The sequence below is a fragment of the Physeter macrocephalus genome, chromosome 6, assembly GCF_002837175.3.
Source record: "Physeter macrocephalus isolate SW-GA chromosome 6, ASM283717v5, whole genome shotgun sequence".
Taxonomy (NCBI): Eukaryota; Metazoa; Chordata; class Mammalia; order Artiodactyla; family Physeteridae; genus Physeter; species Physeter macrocephalus.
Window position 1 is genome coordinate 56,303,451 of NC_041219.1, and position 17,387 is coordinate 56,320,837.

The following is a 17,387-nucleotide window of genomic DNA, read 5'->3' on the forward strand; positions in this document are numbered from 1 at the left end:
TAGGATCCCCCAACCTCCTGGTTGGTTTTTAAAAATAGCCTTCATTGTTAGAGCAGTCTTAGGTTCACAGAAAAAATTGAGCAGAAGATACAGAGATTTCCCATACAGCCCCACCCCACACATGCACAGCCTCCACGTTATCAACGTCCCTCACTAGTGTGGTACATTTTTTATGATTGATGAACCTACACTGACAAGTCATAATCACCCCAAGTCCATAGTTTAGCTTAGGGCTCACTTTTGGGTTTGGACTCATGTACAATGACATGTATCCATCACTATAGTATCATACAGAGTATTTTCACTGCCCTAAAAACCCTCTGTGTTTAGCCTTTTCATCCCTTCTCCCCCTCCTCCAGCCCCTAGTGGCCACTGATCTTTTTCCTGTCCCCGAGCTTTGCCTTTTCCATTATGTCATATAGTTGGAATCACACAGTATGTAGACTTTTCGTAACTTGATAGCTCATTTCTTCTTAGTGCTGAATAATAGTCCATTGTCTGGATGGACCACAGTTATCCATTCACCTACGGAAGGACATCTTGGTTGCTTCCAAGTTTTGGCAATTAGGAATAAAGCTGCTATGAACATCTGTGCAGAGTTTTGTGTGGACATAAGTTTGCATCTTCTTTGGATAAATGCTAAATAGTGTGATGGCTGGATCCTATGGTAGTGTATGTTTAGTTTTGTGAGGAAAGTACCAAGCTGCCTTCCAAAGTGGCTGTACCATTTTGTATTCCCATCGTAGTGAATGAGAGAGTTCCTGTTGCTCCACACCCTTGTCAGCATTTGATGTTGTCTGTGTTCTGGCCATGCTAACTGCTGTGTAGTGGTATCTCATTGTTGTTCAAGTTTGGATTACCCTTGATGACATATGATGTGGAGCATCTTTTCATGTGCTTATTTGCCATCTGAATGCCCTCTTTGGTGAGGTGTCTGTTAAGGTCTTCAGCCCATTTTTTAATCAGGGTGTTTGATTTCCCATTATTGAGTTTTAAGTGTTCTTTGTATATTTTAGGTAATAGTCCTTTATCAGATTGCCTCTTGCAAATATTTTCTCCCTGTATGGGTGGTTGTCTTTTCATTCTCTTGCCAGTGTGTCTCACAGAACAGAAATTTTTCATTTTAATGAAGTCCAGCTTATCAATTATTTCTTTTGTGGAACATGCCTGGGGTGTTGTATCTAAGCAGTAATTACCAAACCCAAGGTCATCTAGATTCTTTTCTATACTATCTTCTAGGAGTTTTATAGTTTTACATATTACACTTAGTTCTGTGATCCATCTTGAGTTAATTTTTGTGAAGGTGTAAGGTCTGTGCCTGGATTCTTTTTTTTTTGCATGTGGATGTCCAATTTTTCCAGCACCATTTGTTGAAATGTTGAAAAACCTGTCTTTTCTCCTTTGTATTGCCTTTGCTCCTTTGTCAAAGATTGTTGACTATATTTATGTGGGTCTGTTTCTGGGCTGTCTATTCTGTTCCATTGATCTATTCTGTCTTGATTACTTTAGCCTGATAGACTTGAAGTCTGGTAGCATATATTCTCAACTTTGTTCTTCTACTTCAAAATTGTGGTGGCTATTCTGGATCTTTTGCCTCTCAATATAAACTTTAGAATCAGTTTGTTGATATCCACAAAATAATTTGGGGATTTTGATTGAAATTGCTTTGAATCTATAGATCAAATTGGGAAGATTTAACACCTTGGCAATATTGAATCTTCCTATCCATGAAGATGGAATATCTCCCCATTTATTTAGTTCTTTGATATCTTTCATCAGAGTTTTGTAGTTTTCCTTGTACAGATCTTGTACACATTTTGCTAGATTATACCTAAGTATTTCATTTTTAGGAGGATGTTTATATTGTTTTTAATTTCAAATTCCACTTGTTCATTGCTGCTATATAGGAACGTGATTGACTTTTGTGTATTAATCTGTAACCTGCAACTTTGCTATAATAGCTTATTAGTTCCAGGATTTTTTGTAGATTCCTTTCTACCTCTTTTACATAGATGATCATGTTATCTACAAACAAAGATTGTTTTACTACTTCCTTCCCAATCTGTATACCTTTTATTGTTTTATTGCATTAGCTAGGACTTCTGGTACGATGTTGAAAAGCAGTGGTGAGAGGGGACATCCTTGCCTTGTTCCTGCTCTTTGCGGGAAGGCTTCAGGTTTCTCACCATTAAGTATGCTGTTAGCTGTAGGTTTTTTGTAGATATTCTGTACTGGGTTAGGGAAGTTCCCCTGTTTCCCTAGTTTACTGAGACTTTTTATCATGAATTTGAGTGTTGGATTCTATCAAATGTTTTTTCACATCTACTAATGTGATCATGTGAATTTCCTCCTGTAGCCTATTGATATAATGGATTACATTACTGATTATCAAATGTTGAACCAGCCTTACGTACCTGCCATAAATTCCACTTGGTCATAGTTTTATAAATCTTTGTATACCTTTTAGGATTTGATTTGCTGATATTTTGTTGAGGACTTTTGCATCTACGTTTATGAGAGATAGTGGTCTGCAGTTTCCTTTTCTTGTAATATCTTTGTTTGGATTGGGCATTAGGGTAATGTTGACCTCACAGAATGAGTTAGGAAGTATTCCCTCTGCTTCTGTCTTCTGAAAGAGATGATAGAGAATTGACATAATTTCTTCTATATTTTATTTTATTTATGGATCTAAGAAGAGTTGCTGATTTTTCAGTTTTTTCAGTGTTTTATTCTTGTTAGGACAGAGTGGTGACTTCCAAGCTTCTTTCATGCTGGATCAGAAACTGGAAATGCTAAGTTAAAAAAAGAAAAATTGTGTGGGGGCTTCCCTGGTGGCGCAGTGGTTGCGCGTCCGCCTGCCGATGCAGGGGAACCGGGTTCGCGCCCCGGTTTGGGAGGATCCCACGTGCCGCGGAGCAGCTGGGCCCGTGAGCCGTGGCCGCTGAGCCTGCGCTTCCGGAGCCTGTGCTCCGCAACGGGAGAGGCCACAGCAGTGTGAGGCCCGCATACCACAAAAAAAAAAAAAAAAGAAAAATTGTGTATGGTAAAGTTTACTCTTTGTGGCGTACAGATCTGGGGGTTTTGACAAGTGCTTGCAGTCAGATAACCACCACCCCAATACTATACGACACAGTTCCTTCACACACACACAGTTCCCTACTTTCCGTATTTTAGTCAATGAGATGCATTGTTTCTTCAAGATCCTACTCTGAATAGGTAACCCTCACGAAGAGCACTTTCCCACCCACTACTGAGGACCCTGACTGCTATGAGGGGCACAACCGTTTCATTGCTGACAGTACAAGGGGTGGAGTGGCTCTTCAAGGGGATGTAGAAAAGAAATGAACTTGTAGGAGGCTGAACAAAATTTTAAGTCAACATAGAGCTTTCTGAAACTAATGGTTTAGCTATTAATGATTTATTAATGTAATGTAAGAATGAACAGATATTAGTTATTGATGTCTCATGTACTCATCTGGTGCGGGACAATTTGAGAAAGACAGGAAACTTCCTAGAATGAGAAGTGGGGGTTAGGAGGAGGCCCTTCTGGTTAAGTGATTTGGATGGAGTGCATCAACATTTATGTCCATTCCCTTCCCAAACCCCATCGACACGGTGGAACAGAATAAAAAGATACACCCTACAAGGACAAAAAGAGGGATCCACACAGGCAGAAGACTTCAACTAAACGGGGCTGTCCCCCAATCCATCCACATGGCTCCCCTCCCTCCTTCAGGTCTTTGATCAAAGGTCATCTTGTCAATGCCACCCACACTCAGTCTACCCTATTTAGGATTACAACCCAACACCCCCCTCCCCACACTTCTGATGATCTTTTCCTGCTCTAATATCATACATAGCATACTTACTTATTATACCCACTGCCTGTTTTGTTCACTGTTACATCCCAAGCACCTACAACAGTATTTATCACATTGCAGGCCCTCAATACATTATTTGTCAAATGGATAAATGATGATGGTGGTCAGTGGGTGAATGGATACTGACTTAGCTGAGCTGAGCAACCCATGGATACCTATGGTGGACCCATGAACAGGAAACCTGTCCAGCAAACCCAGGAGCAGAGGCACCAAGCACCTCTGAAGGTGGGGCCAGAGACCAGGGCTTCTTCACAGATTAGATGAGAATTCTCCCCCTCATCCAGGCAGCCAGGCAACTGCTCCTTTCCCACCCTTTTCTCGCACACGAGCAGAGGATCAGAGAGGAAGGTCTCTCTAGAGGGACATTAACTGACCCAAGGTAAAGACTGATAGACATTGACATTTGAAGATCAATAAGCAATGTCTAAAAGTGAAAAAATCAAGAACTAGCAGGATAATTATTCTAAGTTTTATAGTACTGTCTGACTTTTCAAACACGTATTAGCTTGACTTAAATAAAATCAGACTGAAAGGAGAAGCATCCTGGGGATGCCTATTTTGTTTGACATCATCAAACAATTAAGTTGATTTCCCAAATAATTAAAGTTTTACTCTGAAAGCCATAACTTCTTTTTTTTTAACTTTTTATTATGGAACTATTTAAATGTACATAAAAGTAAAGAGAACAGTATAGAGAATCCTGATGTACCCATCATCTAGGGTTTTTTTTTTAAGTTTCCAATATGGTTTCATTTATTTTTATCTATTTTACTTATTTTACTAGAGAATTTGAAAACAAATTCCAGACATCTTACAATTTCTCGCCAGAATACTTCATATTATATCTTAACAAATAAGAACAATTAGATTACTCATCTTATAAAATTTCTCTGACTTTGTCTGATTCTTTTCTTGTGCTGTTATTTACAGTTTTCCTCTTTTTATTTGCTGTAAATGTGTCGAGTTGAGATCCCATGTCGATTTGGGTTCATATTTCCTAGCATCAGGGGACATATCCCATTCTTAGTGACGTGAATTTTGATCAGTGGGTTTAGGGATTGGCGACCTGACTCATCCATTACAATGTTTCCTACCAGAAGCTTAATGGTTTCACCATCCAGTGATATCACATTGGTTTATCAGACATCGCAAAATGCCATTTCTTCTAGATGTGTTCATTGGTACTCTTATATAAAATAGAACTTTCAACTCTGGATATCCTGGGAAAATCAGTATAAATTCTTAATACTTTATTTAATATTTTATTTATTTAATCTCTTTTTTTTCAGAATAATAATAGGTGGCCTAACAACTTCCAAAGACATCCAATAAGAGATGTTTGTTGCTTTGTTTTGAGGAATCATTATGGACAGTTTTCTATTAATAAAATCAACTTTATCAAAGCATAATTTACATAAAGTATACTGCACTCATTTTGACAAATGTATAACCTACTACGTAATCACTACAATCGAGATACAGAATATTCTATGATCCCCCCAAAGTTTTTCTCGTGCCCCTTTGCAGTGGTTATCCCTCCACTTCCATCTCCAGGCACCCACAGATCTGCTTTATGTCACTATTAATTGGTTTTGCCTGTTCTAGACTGCAATGTAAATGGAATTATACAGTATATACTCTTTGTGTGTGGCTTCTTTCTCATTGCTTAATGTTTTTGAGATTCATCTGTGTTGTTACATGCATCAACAGTTTGTTTCTTTTTTTATTACTGAGTAACATTCTGTCTTATGAATATACTACATTTTTTTTAACATATTCACCTGTTGTTGGACATTTGGGGTGTTTCCACCTTTTGACTATTGTGAATAGTGCTGATGTGAACATTCATGTATGAGTCTCTTTGTGGAAAAACGCTTTCATTTCTCTTGGAGTAGAATTGCCGAGTTGTATGGTAGGTGAATATTTAACTTTATAAGAAACCGCCAAACTGTTTTTCAAAGTGGTTGTACTCTTGCACTCCCACCAGCAACATATGAGAATCTTAGTTGTTCTACATCCTTTTCAACACTTGGTTTTGTCAGTTTTTTTAATGTTAGCCATTCTAGGGGGTACGAAATGATATCTCATAAAGTTTTAATTTGAACTTCCTGATGACAAATGAAATTTTGAGCATTCTTTCATGGACTTATTGGTCATTCACATGTCTTCTTTTGTGAAGTGTCTGTTCAAATCTTTTGTTCCTTTTTTATTGGGCTACTTGTCTTATTATAGTGTTGTATATTCTGGATATAAGTCCCTTGTTTGATACATGGATTGCAAATATGTTCCCTGAATTCATAGGTTTTTATATATTTGATGTATTTCTGTCCTCTGCAGTCATTATTCTTTTTAATGGTCAAACGGTCCTATTTTTAAGACAAAACTTTTTTAAAAAGAGAATGTATTTGAACCATTTTGTACAGGAATATGTGAAATGCATCCCTGTGGTTTTAAACAAAATCTCCTGAGCCCACAGATTTTGATAAATCATGAGTGTCATCTTATAAATACTCATGATTCCCTTTGGGTCTGACGAGGGAGAAGATGCTGACCCTCTCTTTAACAGATGATGCCACATCACCATGGGATATAACTCTCATGAAATAAAGTTGGTTTATAACAAACATGCCAGAACTTCCCAAACAAAATGTGCCTTGTTCTGCATACAACCTGAGAGACGTTGTGTGAGACATAAATGTCTCTTTATGTCTCTTGCCCGTTTTCTAATTGGGTTGTTTTTGTTTTGGCTGGGTTTTTTTGGTTTGTTTTTTACTGTTGAGTTCAGGGAAGTTATTTTTATACATTCTAGATACAAGACTATATTCAGATAGGACGTTTGCAAGTATTCCAAAGAAGTTGATTGATGCAACCCAGCACAATTTTGAACCCTTCTTTGGATGGCCTTCAGATTCCATTTGGGCGTCTCACAAGAAAATCAACTTGTGCCCTTCAACCTTCATTAAAAATCCTTAAATACGAGACTTGACTCTGGGCCAGGCACAGGACTAGAGCCTTCTTATCCATTATCACACTTAATCTTACACAAATCCTGGGAGATGGGCATAATTAGCTCTATTCTACAGATTATGAGGCTGACACGGGTAAAGATGAAGTTACACGCCTAAGGCCACGCAGTCCCCGGGTGGCAGAGAGTGATGCAATCACACCTGGTCCTTCGTGCGCCCAAGGCTGTACGCATCACAGTATACCATGCCTCCCAGATTTTTTTTTACCGGTTTCAGAAAAATAAAATCCACTTTAGATGGCAGAAGGTTGGGGAGGTATAGCTCGTTACACGCCGTGGACTCCAAGGCGTGTTTGGAAGAGATTTCAAAACTCTTCTCAGCATTAGTAGCTCCCAGAAGAAGTGACCAGTCTCCCAGAGTGACTGCTTGAGAGGGGCCAGGAGCAAGTGTTTCTCAGGGTCACCACCTTATTATTTCCATACCCGCTCTTCCTCTTCCTTCCTGTTCTATGACATGTCAATTTTGACTCCTGCGAAGGTTTCCTGGTATTTCTAATCACGTGTTTTTGTTTCTGTTTTTGCAGGGAGAGGGCTTGAGCTGCTACAGAGACTAGGATCTCTGTGATCCCTGTTGACACTGAGACATTCTATGTGGTCTGTTGCCTGATTTTGAAAGTGCCTCAGTTTGGGACTTTTTTCACTTTTTGGGGGGACTTTTTATTTTGAGATAATTGTAGATTCACCTAATCCAGGGAAATCCGAGGTACCTTTTACCCAGTTTCCCCTCGTGGTGTCATCCTTCAACATTATAGTACAATATCCCAACCAGGATAGTGACAGTGATGCCGTCAATATACAGCCACCTCCACTCCCACGAGGATTCTTCGCGTTGCCCTTTTTCAGCCACGCCCACTTCCCTCCCTCACCCGCCCATTCCCAATCCCTGGCAACCACTCACGTCTTCTCCATTTCGATGATTTTGTCATTTCAACAGTGTTATGTAATAGAATCATACATTATATAACACTTTGGGATTGGCTTTTTCCACTCAGCAATATTCATTCAGGTCTTGGAAGTATCATATCAGCAGTTTGTTCCTTTTTGCTGCTGAGTCATATTCCATGGATGGACCATGGTTTGTTTAACCATCCATACAATGGAGGACACCTGGGTTGTTTCCAGTCAGAGGCTGTTACAAAGAAAGACTTTATAAATATTCACACACAGGTGTTTGTGTGAACATAAACTTTCATTTCTCTGGCATAAATGTGTTGCGGTGGAACTTCTGGGTCATTCAATAGTTGCATGTTTAATGTTTCAAGAAAACTGCCAAACTGTCTTTCAGAGTAGCTGTGCCGTTTGACATTCCCACCCGCAATTATGAGGGATCCAGTTTCTCTGTATCTTCTCCAGCATTTGGTGGCGTCACTTTTTTTACATATTATTCTTTTAAACACTTTTAATTTTAGAATCGATTCAGATAGAAAAGTTGCAAAGATGGTACAGAGAGTTCCATGTACCCCTCACTCAGTTTCCCTATGGTTAACGTCTTACATTTGTGGGGTACCCTTGTCACAGCTGAGGAAACCACACTGAAACGTAACTTTTTACTAAACTCCACAGTTTACTCGGATTTCGCTCGTTTGGCCCCAGCGTCCTTTTTCTGTTGGAGGATCCCATCCAGGGTACCACATCACTTTCCTTTGTCACGTCTCCTTAGCCTTTTCTGGTCTCTGAGAGTTTCTCAGACTTTCCTTGTTTTTTGATGACCTGGACAGTTTTGAGGTATGTTGGCCAAGTGTTTTATAGCATATCCTTCAGTTGAGGTTTGTTTTGTTTTTCTCATGGTTAGACCAGGGTAATGGATTTGGGGGAGGATATCCACAAAGGTGAAGCGCCATTCCTACCACATCACATGGAAGGTACCTGCAATCAAAGTGATGGATGAGGTTCACCTTGGCCATCCGGCTAAGGGAGTGTTTGCCTGGGGTCTCCACCGTCAAGTTACCTGCCCCCTCCTCCTCCATACTTTACCCTTTGGAAGCAAATCCTCAGCACAGCCCACACTCACACGGTTGGGAGCTTAGTTCCACCACTTTGAGGAGGAAGTATCTACATAAATTATTGGGGATTCTCCTGTACTACTTTTTATTTTGGCCATTCTGATCAGTATGTAATGACATCTCATTGTGATTTTTTTCTTTAATAAATACAAGCGTCTTTAATAAATGATGCCAGGGCAATTAGATAACTATAGGGAAAAAAATGACGTTGGACTACACAAAATCAGTGAGTGCATATAGACCTAAATGGGAAATAGAAACTACAGGCTTTTGGAAGGTAATATAGAAGAATATCTTTATTAACTTGGAGATATAGAAAGACATCTTAGATAAAAATTTCTATATATTAAGGAAAATGATAAATCCAACTACAGTACAATTCAGTGTTTCCGATTATCTCATTGTGGTTTTAATCTGCATTTCCCTAATGGCTAATGATATTGAACATCTCCTCATGTGTTTAGTTACCATCCATAATCCTCTTCAGTGAAATGTCTCGTTATGTCTCTTGCCCATTTTCTAATTGGGTTGTTTTTGTTTCGGCTGGGTTTTTTTGGTTTGTTTTTTACTGTTGAGTTCAGGGAGGTTATTTTTATACATTCTAGATACAAGACTATATTCAGATATGAAGTTTGCAAGTATTTTCTCCCAGTCTGCCTTTTCATTCTTTGAACAGGGTCCTTCACAGAGCAAAAAAAAATTTGTTTAATTTTGATGAAGTCTAATTTATCAATTTCTCCTTTTATGCATCATACTTGTTTGGTGTCAAGTCTAAGAACTCTTTGCCTAGCCCTGGGTTGTGAAGATTTTCTGCTATTTTTTTTTTCTACAAGTTCTGTAAAAGACTTACATTTAAGTATGTGATCCATTTTGAGTTAAGACTTATGTTGAGGTTCGGTTTTATGTCTATGGATAACTAATTGCTTTACCACCTTTTGTTGAAAAGACTGTCTTCCCACCAGTTGAATTGCTTCTGCACCTTTGTCAAAAAGAAGTTGGACATACTTTTGTGGGTCTATTTCTTGGTTTTCCATTCTGTCTCATTGATCTCTGTGTCTATCTTTCTGCCAATAACACATCGTTTTGATTACTCTAGCTATATAGTAAGTCTTAAAATCGAGAAGACTGATCCTCCCAGCTTATTCTTCTTTTACAGAATTATTTCAGCTATTCTAGTTCCTTTGCTTTTCCATAAGTTTTAGTATAATACTGTGTATATCCAGCAAAAGGCTTGCTGGGATTTTGATAGGAATTATTTTAAATCTGTATATTAATTTGGGAAGAATTGACATCTTTACGATGTGGAATCTTCTAATCCATAAATATAGTACATCTCTCCATTTATTTAGATATTCTTTGATTTCTTTCAGCAGCATTTTATAGTTTTCAGCATAGAACCCTATACATGTCTTGTTAGACTCACACTTAAGTATTTAATTTTTTTAGTAAGTATAAATAGTATTGTGTTATTAATTTTGGTGTCCACATGTTCATTGCTATTACACAGAAATACAATTGATTTCCATGTGTTTATCTTGTGTCCTGCACCTTTGTTAAACTCACTTATTAGTTTAGGAATTTTTTTGTAGATTGCTTTGGATTTTCTTTGTAGACAGATAATCATGTCATCTGCAAATTCGGGCAGTTTTCTTTCTTTCTTTGTAATTCATATGCCCTGTATTTCCTTTTCTTGCCTCATTGCACTGGCTACAACTTCAGCACTATGTTGAGTGAACATCCTTGCCTTGTTCCTGATCTCAGGGAGAAAGCATTCAGTTTTTCATCATTAATTATAATGTTAGCTGTAAGTTTTTTGAAGATGCTTTTTATGAAGTTGAGGAAGTTTCATTCTCTTCTTTTTTTTTCCCCTGGGAGTTTTTAACATGAATGAGTATTGAATTTTGTCAGATACTTTTCTACATTTTTTGATATGATTATGTAATTTTGTTTCTTCTTTTGCCTGTTGATATAGTGGATTGACTGATTTTCAAATATCAAATCAGCATTGCATCCCTAGAATAAACCCCTCTTCGTTATGGTGTATATTTCTTATTACGTATTGTTGAATTCTTTTTGCTAATATTTTTTAAGGATTATATGCTGGGATATTGGTCTGTAGCTCTTTTTTGTTTTGTAGTGTTTTGTCTGGTTTTCTGATCAGTAATACTAGCTTCATAAAATGGATTGGGAAGTTTCTTCCTCTTTTATTTTCTGGAAGATATTGTGTAGAAATAGTGCTAATTAAAAAAAAAATGTTTTGTAGAATTCTCCAGTGAAACCATCTGGCTCTGGAGATTTCTTCTGGGGAAGTTTAATAGTTATGAATTCAATTATCTTAATAGTTGCAGGGCTACTTAAAATTTGAATTTCATATTGGGTGAGTTGTGGTTTGTATTTTTAAGGAAGTTGTCCGTTTCATCTGAGCTTTCAAATGCACATACGTAGAGTGGTTTGTAGTACTCCTTTATTATCCTGTTGATGTTTGTAGGACCTGTTTCATTCCTGGTGCCTTGTTACAGACACCTATTCCTGTTACAGAATGGGAGTCTAGGCTCCCTACCCAGCCTTTGCTGGCCTGGGTGGAGATGGGGCCACTGTTTTTCTGTGGCTTTGGCTAGAACAGAGCACTTACTGTCTAAAAGATTTCTGTATTGTTAGACTTACCCTTTCCTGGTCCTTTGGCTGGAGAGGATAGGTTCTGTTGGGGCTTTGTCTGTGTCCATTGATGTTTCCAGGTTGCCAACTTCTTCAGTCCAAGTCTGGGATATTGACGCAAATAATAATAATAGTAATAATAATAACAACCACCACCACCCAGGGAGCTCACTAATGTGCTGTTCCTTGGGTCCAAAGTCCCTAACAGATCTGCCTTCTCTCCACCTTTCAGAATCTTCTTATGTTTGTTTTATACGTGATGTCCAGGGCTTTTCATTGTACTTAGTGGGAGAAACAGAGAAAAGTATATCTCCTTCACCCTTCTGAACATGGAAGTCAAGAGTTTTCACTGTTATGTAACCCGACAGTTGTTTCCTAGAATCTCGTACATTTAAGACGTTCATAGTTAAGTTGAGAAAACACAATTAACACCCAGGAACTAGGGATCCCGCATCAGACCAAAGTTAATTTAGGGCTAACTTGTGCAGAGTCTGAGCATCAGGACAGTAACGAGTCAAAGAAGAAAAAGAAGAAAGGGAAGGGCTTCCCTGGTGGCGCAGTGGTTGAGAGTCCGCCTGCCGATGCAGGGGACACGGGTTCGTGCCCCGGTCCGGGAAGATCCCACATGTCGCGGAGCGGCTGGGCCCGGGAGAGGCCTCAACAGTGAGAGGCCCGCGTACCGCAAAAAAAAAAAAAAAAAAAAAAAAAAAAAAAAGAAGAAAGGGAAGAGAGGAAGACAGGGCAGACATCGGTATGTCCGGGTACATCGTGAGACATTTTGTTTGGACAGCCGAAAGAGTACTCTTGCTTCCACACCTGGAAGTTTGAAAATTAACTGATAATTATAGGAACTGTTTAGTTCTTTGTATGTGCATAAATAGGACTTATTTCCATGCTAGCTCCGCAGTTATCAGCTCTATCAATTCAATTAGCAGTTTTGTCCAGAGATGAGTATCATAGTGAGTCATGTTACATAAATGATGCACGGTACCATCGGCATCCTCGTGTGGACCGAGGCTCTATGGATACAAAGCCGAACGCCAGATGTGTAAAGACATCTGTTTTAGGAAAGAAAAATTCTCCAGGCTTCCAGGTGTTTCCAAAGAGAGATTTGACCTGCTCTGGACACACAGAGCTCTGGGTTTTTCCATTTGTATTCGGGTGTGTTGGCATCACGTTAAACACGGCCTCAGTCTCCCAGATCTCTGAGGGATAAAGGATTGTGTCCGCCTCAGTGTAATGCGGGGCGTGGCTGAAATCAGGGCATGTGAAAGGGTGTGTTGTTGGCAGACGTGCTCCTCTGGGGCTCCCGGGCCTTATTCTTGCCTTTCTGCTACCTCCCTCTCCACTGGTCCTCTCTCTGCTGCTAAATGACAAGGGCAGAAATTTTGAGGACCTTCAGATCATCAGAACTCTCTCTTCCTTATAAAAGTGCCAAGATCTTCACCTAGAAATGTAGCCTCTCTGACTTACTCTTTCAAACTACAAAATGGTAACTGTAAGGCCTTCCCTCGGTCAAAAACTAGTCCCAGGAAGACTTACAAAGATAATTACTTCGGTTGAGGAAGATACAGCTGACCCAGAAATTAAAACACGTGCTTTCTCACAACTTTCTTCTGCTAATACTATTCCTTACGCTTCAGCTTACCTACCTGTAAATCTCATGTTCTAGGAACCATTGTGCAGGAATAAGACAGACGTTATCGACAAAGTATATTTAGCTCCTAAGAGAATAATCGGGTGCGTCCACCATCTAAAGGTAATAGTATAGGACTGTATCCAGTTAGGGATTGCAGTCAGCTGTAACAGAAACCTTGAAAAAAAGGAGCTTAAATAAATAACTTTATTTTTTCTTATATAAAAGAGGTCCAGAGGTAGATAGTCTAAGGCTAGAATGGCAGTTCGATAATGCCGTGAATGTACCAGGCTCCTTGTCATTCTGCTTTATGACCGTCACTTGTTGCCTCTACACTCAAGATAGCCTCTTGGTCACAAAGTGGCTACTGGAACTCCAGCCGAAGAAGCAGAAGGCGTATGCCAGTCCCTTAAGCCTCACCAAGTACTTCTACTTACATGTCATTGGTCAAGTTGGCTACGTGGCTCTACTTGCAGGGGGGGTGGGAAATGGCATTTGTTTCCCTGGGCACATTGCCACCCCCACTCAAACGGGGTTCTTAGAAAGGAAGAAGGGAAAGCAGATATATGGTAGGCAATTACAGCCTCTGTGACAAAAACGCTACAGATTAACTTGTGCCTTTTGGGCTATAATTCGGGATCTCAAATATTCACAAATTTGAAAATGAGTGTCCATATCTATGGCAAAATGATTTCATTCCTTAGATAAACACCAAGGTCCTACTGTAAAGCACAGAGAACTATATTCAATATCCTGTGATAAACCATCATGGAAAAGAATATTTTAAGAAAGTATGTATATATATATATATATATATATATATAATGGAATCACTTCACTGTACAGCACAAATTAACACAACACTGTAAATCAACTATACTTCAATTTTAAAAAATGATTTAATTCCAAGCAAGAATATTCTCAAGTGACCAGGCCACCGGGAAAGTCCAGGGGTTCCAGTGGCTGAAGTAAAGGGCAGAAAATATTGGCTGGTGCTTCTCTACAAGCTCCCGTTTGTCCTCTGAGCTGGTTCAGCCCTAAATATAATTTCTAATAATATGCAGCCAGGACTGTACAGAGCAGTTCACCATACAAAGTGCTTTCAGAGTCACCACCCACCGACTCCTCCGTGAGCCCCAGTGAGATGGGGTGAAGGGCTTTTCCCCCACTTTTCAGGTGAGGCAGAGAAGACACCGCTGAGCACGCCTGGCTGTGGCTGCACTGTGGGCGGCTGGGACCAGATCTTCCGACCCCAACCCCAGGCTCCTTCCTCGACACCGACTACCTAAGAACGACTTATGTCCTTGTGTGTTTCCTAACGTAACGAGCACACGTTTGCCTCTGCAGCTTCGCGTGGTCCTGTCACTGCCATTTTATAGCTGTGGACACTGTGATTGAGGTGAGGGACAGGCCTAGAGGCCAGCGGGCAGACCGTGATGAGGCCTTTATACCGGGCTGTAACGATGCCCCATCACATGTTCACACTGCAGTCCAGCTCCCGGGTGCTCCGTGTAGATGAGACCCGGGCCAGCTCCGGCTGCAAGGCCGGGAGGGGGGGTACTCCTCGTTTCTCTACCGTCCCCTCCACGGGCAGGGCCCACCGGAGCCCTGGACCTCCTCCCGCTCCCCATGGGACCACAGACGCCTCCAGCAGCCCGGGCGTGAATCACAAGAAGGAGGAGAGAGGTTCCCGTGGGACTGCCCTGAGAAATGTTGTCTTTTCCCAGGAAATATATTTGACAGCAGATAAAGGGCTGTGTGGAAAACAAACTTCCCGATGCTGTGCTCGCTGTCACTGCTCGCGCCCCCCCTCTCCGCCCTTTCTCTCACACACACTCATGCATCTGAAGACACCACACTGGAAAACTCCCTTCCAGGGGATTTGCTTGCTGGGACCACCGTCCTGGTTACCTCCTGGGTTCGACACCCCCAGGTCTCGCTGCCCCTCCAATGGACAAAAGTCCCTAACACTGCTCACAAGTATCCCAGGGAAATACAGCTCTTGAGACAAGCTGGCTTTGGAGACTTCTTGGGAATAGTGACCCAGATGCTGAGAACTTGGGAACAATCCTTAACTTCTGGCCCAGTTGCCGCCAGTGCCAATGGCAGCAGGTCTGGTGGTCAGCCTCCTCCTGGCCCTGGTGGAGTGAGCTCACCCAGCAAAAGGACTGGAGCAGAGGCTCCATCTGTCCTGCCCCTTCCCCCTGCAGAGACGTGGGCAGATGTCAGAAGATAAAAAACCAGCTTCTAGAAGAGCTCTAGCAGGGTCACTCAATAACCAACTTGAGTTTTCTGTGGCAAATAGGACAAGATCTATTTCTGCTTCTTCCAAGAAGAAGCAGATCTTCTTCTTGATCTGCCCAATTCACAGAGAACTCCCTTCTTTAAATTTGGAATGCTTGTTACCTCTGTCACTCATATACGAGGCCTGGGGATATTTGCTGGTTGATATGTATTTTCCTAATTCAATAAACCACCATTTGCCTGGCAACATGCTGGGTATTCGGTATACATGCTTTTATGTTAATATTCCCAACATTCCAAGAAGGAGGTTTTATCATCCCCACTTCAAAGATGAGCAAGGTTAAGGTTCATGATCATTTGGTGATTTCCCAACATCACACAGACCAAGATCTGGACCCAAGTCAGTGATGGAAGCTTTGTGGGCGACAAGCCCTGGGACCAGCAGTGCTGGTTCTACCGTGTGCTGCTGCCGGGGCATCCCCACGGCTTCAGTGACCCCCTTCTGCTTCCCAAATCTGGGCTGGTCCTCCTGCTGTAGGGGCCCGTGCAAGGGCCAGCATGACGCCTGTGGTCTGTAAACCTTGCTGTGAGCAGGCTGCCCAGCCAGCAGGGGACTTGTAAGGAGCCCTGGCCTTGCTCTGCACCAGGGCCCTACGTCGTCGTTCTCCAGGCAGCCCTTCCGCCCTCCGGGCTGGGACAGCTGGTGAAATGCAATTTCCCTCCATTAATGAAAAGGGCTCCAGTTGATTCCTAACAGAGACCCAGGATGGTCATCCAAAAGAGCTTACAAAACACCCTCTGGATCCCTTACGTGCTGAGAAATCCAGACCAGCTGGATGACATTTTTCTCCCAATGCTCGTAAACTACAACAATTAGGAGGAAAGGGCTTGGCACCGCGGCGCTGGGGTGGAGCTCGGCTCAGCTCTGGAGAAGCTGCCCAAGACCCCGGGCGACCTCCTCCCTCTACCCCGCTGTGTCCCCTGACCTAGATGTCAGGGCCCCTCCCCCTGCTTCCCAGTATGGTGCCAAAACACTGTGTGGCAGCGGTAGGGACCCTGGCTGGTTTTGGTTTCGTTTCTGCAGTCTTACGAAGGAGGTAATAGAATTAAAAAAATGGGGATGCAGAGGTGCAGATTTAAGCCCGGGTGAGTGAACTGTTTTGCTGGCTTCAGAGCCTGCCTCAATTTCCATATCTGTCAAATAGGGGGAAAGCCCAGGTCTCGACCTCACAGCATGTCATGGGGCAAAGTGAATGGTAGGGTGATGGTGATCCTTCCTTGAATTTCCTGTGAGCCCTTGAGAATCAGCACGTAAATCAGTCGTAACAGCCCTGGGTTGCTTCCCCGTCCATCAGTGGGAGGGCGCTTAGGAAACAGAGTTATAAAGTTACCCTGAGGAAACTATAATTAGGAAGACAAATCTGCTCTGAGGACATATATCATCGAATATCAGGGCTGAAAGAAACCTGAAATTCATTTATCATAATGGTACCAAAAGTAAATAGAAATCATGTTTAGGGGTCTTCCATTCCTTTAGCGCCAGGAATGGGGACCTGATCAGGTCACAGCATCATCCTCTCCCTGAGGACCACCCTTCATAAGGATCATATATGGTCCCACCAAGACCCCTGTGGAGTTAGAAGGCAGGCAGGGATCATTATCCTAATTTTCCCAGACTTAGAAACTGGGGACACAAAGACAGTAAGTGGCTTTGCCAAAGTCACACAGGAAACCAAACGTGGAACCGAAATACAGTTCAGGTCTCTTGACCCCTGATAGAGAGTCACGTGCATCAATTACAGTGAGCTCAGAATTATAACAGTCCCCATGTCTGAAAAGGATACAGGAGCTGCTTGTCACAAAGCATAATTAGAACAGGAAAAGGACCCCTAAAAATAGATCCTGGGATTTTACGGTAAATAGCGGGGAAAAAAAAAAAAAAA